The sequence below is a fragment of the Cetorhinus maximus genome, chromosome 8 (genome assembly GCF_964194155.1).
Source record: "Cetorhinus maximus chromosome 8, sCetMax3.hap1.1, whole genome shotgun sequence".
Lineage (NCBI taxonomy): Eukaryota > Metazoa > Chordata > Chondrichthyes > Lamniformes > Cetorhinidae > Cetorhinus > Cetorhinus maximus.
In genome coordinates, this window is record NC_135886.1 from 82,908,881 (window position 1) to 82,916,569 (window position 7,689).

A 7,689-nucleotide genomic window follows, 5' to 3' on the forward strand; every position below is an offset into this window, starting at 1 on the left:
ATAACACATCGGATCAGAAATTAGGGCATTTGGCCCATCGAGCCTGCTCCACCATTCAATCATGGCTGATAAGTTTCTCAACCCCATTCTCCTGCCTTCTCCCCGTAACCTTTGGTCCCCTTACCAATCAAGAACCTATCTATCACGGTCTTAAATACACTCAATGACCTGGCCTCCACAGCCTTCTGTGGCAATGAATTCCATAGATTCACCACTCTCTGGCTAAAGAAGTTTCTCCTCATCTCTGTTCTAAAAGGTCTTCCCTTTACTCTAAGGCTGTGCCCTCGGGTCCTAGTCTCTCCTACTAATGGAAACATCTTCCCCACGCACACTCTATCCAGGCCTTTCAGTGTTCTGTAAGTTTCAATCAGATCCCCCCTCACCCTTCTAAACTCCATCAAGTATAGACCCAGAGTCCTCAAACGTTCCTCATATGTTAAGCCTTTCATTCCTGGGATCATTCTCGTGAACCTCCTCTGGACCCTCTCCAGGGCCAGAATATCCTTCCTGAGATACGGGGCCCAAAATTGCTCACAGTATTCTAAATGTGGTCTGACCAGAGCCTTATAAAGCCTCAGCAGCACATCCCTGCTTTTATATTCTACTCCCCTCGAAATAAATGCCAACATTGCATTTGCCTTCCTAACTACTGACTCAACCTGTAAGTTAACCTTAAGAGAATCCTGGACTAGGATTCCTAAGTCCCTTTGCACTCCAGATTTCTGAATTCCCTCCCCATTTAGAAAATAGTCAATGCCTCTATTCTTCCTACCAAAGTGCATGACCTCACACTTCCCCACTTTGTATTCCATCTGCTACTTCTTTGCCCATTCTCCTAACCTGTCCAAATCCTTCTGCAGCCTCCCCGCCTCCTCAATACTACCTGTCCCTCCACCTATCTTAGTATCATCTGCAAACTTAGCCAGGATGCCCTCGGTTCCTTCATCTAGATCATTAATTTATAAAGTGAAAAGTTGTGGTCCCAACACTGACCCCTGCGGAACTCCACTAGTCACCGGCCGCCATCCTGAGAAGGACCCCCTTATCCGCACTCTCTGCCTCCTGCCAGACAGCCAATCTTCTATCCATGCTAGTACCTTGCCTCTAACACCATGGGCTCTTATCTTACTGAGCAGCCTCCTGTGCGGCACCATTTGGAAGTCCAAGTAGATAACATCGATTAGCTCTCCTTTGTCTAACCTACTCGTTACCTCCTCAAAGAATTCTAACAGATTTGTCAGGCATGACCTCCCCTTAATGAAACCATGCTGACTTTGCCCTATTTTACCATGCACTTCCAAGTATTCTGAAATCTCATCCTCAATAATGGACTCTAAAATCTTACCAACGACCGAGATCAGGCTAATCGGCCTGTAATTTCCCGTCTTTTCCCTCACTCCTTTCTTAAACAGGGGGATTACATTAGCGATTTTCCAGTTCTCTGGGACCCTCCCTGACTCCACTGATTCCTGAAAGATCACCACTAATGCCTCCACTATCTCTCCACTATCTCCTTCAGAACTCTGGGATGTAATCCATCTGGTCCAGGTGATTTATCCACCTTCGGACCTTTCAGTTTTCCTAGCACCTTCTCCTTGGTAATGGCCACCATACTCACCTTTGCCCCCCGACTCTCTTGAACTTTGGGGATGTTACTCGTGTCTTCCACTGTGAAGACTGACGCAAAGTACCGATTCAGTTCCTCCGCCATTTCTTTGTTCCCCACTACCACTTCTCCAGCGTCATTTTCCAGCGGCCCAATGTCCACTTTTGCCTCTCTCTTACCCTTTATATACCTAAAAATACTCTTGCAATCTTCTTCTATATTACTGGCTAGTTTACCCTCATATTTAATCTTCTCCCTCCTTATTTCTTTGTTAGTTGTCCTCTGTTGGTCTTTGCAGGCTTCCCAATCCCCTGGTTTCCCACTGCTCTTCGCTGCATTGTATGCTTTCTCTTTAGCCTTTATGCTCTCCCTGACTACCCTTGTCAGCCATGGTTGCCTCGTCCTCCCTTTAGTATGCTTCTTCTTCCTAGGGATGAATTTTTGCTGTGTCTCCCAAGTTACTCCCAGAAACTCCTGCCATTGCTGTTCAACTGTCTTTCCTACTAGGCTCATCTTCCAGTCAATTCTGGCCAGCTCCTCTCTCATGCCTCTATAGTTGCCTTTATTCAACTGTAATACCGTTACACCTGATTCCAGCTTTTTTCTTTAAAATTGCAGGGTAAATTCTATCATATTATGGTCACTTCCTCCTAAGGGTTCCTTCACCTTAAGCTCCCTTATCAAATCTGCCTCAGTACACATCACTAAATCTAGAATTGCCTGTTCCCTAGTGGGCTCCACCACAAGCTGCTCCAAAAAGCCATCTCGTAGACATTCTACAAATTCCTTTTCTTGGGATCCACTACAAACTTGATTTTCCCAGTCTACCTGCATATTGAAATCCCCCATGATCACTGTAACCTTGCCTTTCCTACATGCCTTTTCTATCTCCTGGTGTATCTTGTGCCCCACATCCTGACTACTGTTCGGAGACCTGTACACAACTCCCATTATGGTTTTTTACCTTTGCGGTTCCTCAACTCTACCCACACAGATTCTACATCATCTGACCCTACATCATTTCTTGCTATCGATTTAATTTCATTTCTTACTAACAAAGCAACCCCACCCCCTCTGCCAACCTGCCTATCTTTTCGATAGGATGTATATCCTTGGATATTTAGCTCCCAGTCCTGATCCCCTTGCAGCCATGTCTCCGTGATGCCCACCACATCATACCTGCCAATTTTAATCTGCGCCACAAGCTCATTTACCTTATTTCGTATACTGTGTGCATTCAGATACAACACCTTCAGTCCTGTATTTCCCGTCCCCCTTCTCATTGTCATTCCTTTATCTGATGTGCTTGAAGTTAGATTCCTAGCCCTTTCCAAACAGTCTGTCCTATTTTGTGTTCTGGAGACTTTAATAGCCTCTCTTGGGCTCTCCTTTCTTCTCAGTTTTTTCATAATTTTCCATGAAGTTGATTCCACCCCCCCACACGCTAACCTGCTGCTTTGTTTCCCATTAGTCATACTTCTTGGTGTTTTACCCTTCCCTCCCCCCCACTTTCTAGTTTAAAGTCTTGTTGACCACCCTATTTACCCTTTTCGCTGGAATATTGGTCCCAGATCGGTTCAGGTGGAGACCGTCCCAATGGTACAGATCCCTCCTGTTCCAATACTGATGCCAGTGCCCCACGAAATGGAACCCCTCTTTCCCGCACCACTCCTTTAGCCACATGTTTACTTCCCGTATTCTCGCGTCCCTATGCCAATTTGCACGTGGCTCGGGTAGTAATTCGGAGATTATAGCCTTTGAGGACCTGACAGTGCAGGAGATCATGATGTTTGTTTTCGGATTCCCATCGACTAAGGTAGCTCTGCTTATAGGCAAAATCCGTATATATAGCTGTGCTATTAGAACTCATGTAAAAATATTTACCTACCTATCCCAACCCAAACACACCTCATTGTGTAGACTTTTCTGGATTCCCATTCTCCATCATGCTGCTATTAGGATTCACCAAGTTGAAACCAACTTCTTCCCTAAAAGCAGGAGGCAACATCATCCAGAAAACAATTTCTCAGGCACTAACATGCTTCTCTTGGGAAACGGTTACAGCTACATTGGCTGAGAGTGGGAAAGAGGGCCTTACTACTTCCTCATTCATAATTGACTTGTGTGTGTGTGTGTAATGCTTTGGTCTTTACCTGCATTGCTTGAACTGGAGTGAACTGATAGTGGGACAGGTAGATCAGAAGGCTTATGGGATACTTGCCTTTATTAGCCAAGGCATAGAATATAAGAGCAGGGAGGTTATGCTGGAACTGTATAAAACGCTGGTTAGGCCACAGCTAGAGTATTGCGTGCAGTTCTGGAATCCGCATTATAGGAACGATCTGATTGCACTAGAGAGATTGCAGAGGAGATTTACCAGGATGTTGCCTGGGCTGGAGAATTTTAGTTATGAGGAGAGATTGGATAGACTGGGGTCATTTTCCCTGGAGCAGAGGAGATTGAGGGGGTACATGAATGAGGCGTATAAAATTATGAGGGGCATAGATAGGGTAGATAGGAAGGAACTTTTCCACTTGGTGGAGGGATCAATAACCAAGGGGCATAGATTTAAGATAAGGAGCAGAAGGTTTAGAGGGGATGTGAGGAAGAATTTTTTCACCCAGAGGGTGGTGGGAATCTGGAACTCACTGCCTGAAAAAGTGGTAGGGGCTGTGAGTGTCTCCAGCAGTGACTGCTCCATGGCCAGTTTTAGCGAAGAGATTGTACAACGTGTGCAGTCGTCCAACTGTTCTGCAATGCACTGCAGCCTGTGCTGTTGGGGGGGAAGGGAAGTGAAAAGCTTTGGAGCAGTTGGTGTTACTTTGATGCCTCTGCATTGCTTGAGTGGGCAGTTAAGCTACAAGCTCGACTTTATTCATATCAATCTGGCTGCACCTGAACTGTCTCAGTTGCAGAGGAATGGTCACTTTATACAGGTTTCCCTAATGCGTGGCCACTTCCCTCGCCCACCCACCCCACCTGCCCCTCACCCCAAATGCTTGTGTGCTATATTCAACCGCAGGGAAGCCTTTGCACCCTCCTCCCGCAACAAGTCCAACACTGACCCTGGTGAGCGCTGCGCAATGTTACTGTGTCCTCACCTCCGAGTTACCCTCAAAGTGCAGCCCGCCAAGTGCACGCTTTTTATATGCTGTTGCGAAACACATTGGCGCGCTTCCCCACTGACGTGGACGGACGATACAGCCGGGGGTGGGGAGGGGCGGACAATTCCGGTGGGCTGGCCTAATAATGATATGTTGATGTATTACAATGAGGTTCCCGATGTCTGATGGCGGGAAATGCGGCCAGTCATCAGCGGGTTGAGCGGACAATTGTAAAGACGACAGCATGAAACCAATCGCGCCATATTATCCGCTTACGCCGCCGAACACTTCCGATGCCAGCGGACACGGAATATCCCGGCCAGTGTTTCAGCCAATTCTCCATCATCCGTTCTATACTATCACACAAAAGTCAAGATTACTCAACACCGTACCCTGCCCCCACCCGCCTCCCCACTGCTCCTCTTATCTTAAAGAAAAAATCTGCAAACCACTATGGGCTGTAGGAATATTACACGGGAAAAATGTGTAAATAACGGAGAATCAAAACTTTTGGTGAGGGGAAAACATAGGGCAGAATTTTACAGTCCCTCCCGCTGGCTGGATTTTCCGGTCCCGCCGAAGTCAAGGAGCTTTTGAATGGCTCGTCGCATTTTGCAGCCCTGCCCCCGCCACGACAGGGCTGTAAAATTCCACCCATAGTTACAAATTCCATTACAAATATATCTGTAAGGCCAGTGCTTTTCATATTAGTGAAGTGTGTAACATCTTGTGTGAGTGATGTGAAATGGCGCTTCAGTAAATTTGTCTTGTTGGCGGAGTTGCAGTTAGGCTGCTGGAGAGGTCCTGTGGAGGCACCAAAACCTTGTTTCACAGACTACCTATGAGCAATGCAATGGAAGACCTGGTGGTTTTTTAATTGTTCTGATGTTTGAAAGCTGCCAAAATGCGAATGCCACTGAAATTTTTCTCTTGTAAGAAATTATTAATGCATATACTTTTCTCAGGATGCCTTCACCAGTGCTCGTCTGAATAAAATGCTGTACTTGGAGATGCCTAGCAAGAGCCTGGGGCTCACTCTACTGCAGATTTTCCAACTGTGCCATTCTGAGACGTCACAAGATTTATTGCTGTGGAAAATAGAAATATCACATCGCAGTATAGCGTTCTCTTGGGATTGTGGCATAACATAAGAAGCTTTACAGTGCTTTGAATATGTGCTATATATTTAATCTGAGCATAGTTAATTCTGATGCTGGATGTTCCATCTCACTGGAAATATCAAAGGCTTGAGGTTAAATATAGCTGCTGTTAAAATGAGCTAAATCAAGTGGAAAAAAATGCACAAATGATGACATTCTCCATTACACGAAAAGCATATCATTGTAGTAAAAGTTTTAGACAACAAGGAGCATCAGCATATTAAAGGAAAGAAAACTCACACAATTCAGTGAAGGTGATAACCAGAAAAAAAGAGGGAGCTACAGTAAATGTTGTTCCTCATGAGACAATCGTATACAGCACAGCACCATCTGGGCTTGGACATCTACCATTGTTCCATCATAGTCGCTGGGTTGAAATCCTGGGACTCCTGATTTGGTGGGAATAACACCAGATAAATGACAGCAGTTTAAGAAGGCGGCTCACCACCATCTTCTCCAGGGCAACTAGGGATGAGCAATAAAATTCCAGCATTACCAATGACACCCACGTCTTGAAGAATGATAAAACAGACATTCGCTCAAACTAAGATAAACATTAAACTTACAGCAATGTAAGAAAAAGGTTTGCTTTATTGAAAGGTAGAGAGCGCAGAACCAGACAAAGTAAAAATAACTGTGTCAATGATTGATCGATCAAATAAACAGAAAACACTCATGGTTTTAATTATACAGAAGTACAGTCATTATAAAGACGTCACAAAGGAATGGTAATGCTCGCTGTCACTTAGGGGATGGCATCATAATAATTCAAAATTTTAGACCAGATACTGACATGAATTTTACCGTGGGACCCCAATATCTCAGGAAAGGATGGATCCTGAGCTCGCACTAACCAGCAGTGGAAGTTGTTCAACAGTATTATCACAGGCGGTCTCCTAATTGGCTCCCTGTGGGTGCACCGTCCAATTAGACAAAGTGGGCACTCTCCTGATGCTGCAGGCCCAATCTCAGAGCTGGTAGCTTTGAAGCCTCAGCAGCTCCATTGGGAGAGATGGTCGCTGTTGAGGCAGGCAGGAGACCTCAGGATCTGGTAAGTAAAGAAAAAAAGAAATCGCTGGGCCCAGTTTCCATGGGGAAACCCCTTCGAGAAGATGGCTGTGGTTATGGGGGCTGCCTTCCCAGCCCCGGACCAATCTTTGTGTTATGGAGCTTGGCGCACTAGGCTGCTGCAGTGAGACTGCCTCCATTTAACTGACAGCATCCCCAAGGATGCCCTACAAGAACTATTTAAAGGACCAGCTATCCAACTTGCAGCTGAGGTGCTTTTGACTTACTCCAGCAAAGTTTGTGAAAGTACTGTGATGTATTTTTGGGGATATTGTGGTGACTTGCTGGATTTGGAAGAGAATATTGCTGCATCCTGATGGGTGGAAGAGTGGGGGAGCAGCAGACAGGTTTTGTTCCTGTCCACAGAAAGGCTGCTACAGTTTAGGGGCTGTAGTATCTCTAGGGAAATGAAGTTGAGGCTACATGGAGGAAAAACTCTGTGCAGAGGAGGACGAGGGCTCTCCACAAGAGGCCCTACCTGCCAAAGGTTTTCAGGATCTTCACCTCAGTGCCTCCACCTCAGCCAGGAGCAACGCCTGAAGTGCCTGTGGTTCACCAAGGAAGTGATCACAGAATTGTGCCACTTCCTTCAACAAGGCCTGCAGCCTCACCACAGGTCGAGGACGATACTACAAGTGGCCAATGTCACAATCTGGCATGGCCAGATCCTGCTAGGCAGAATCAGATGAAAGCGCAAACATATCCCAGTTTGCTGTCCATTGCTGCATCCAAGCAATGATTGAGGTCCAGT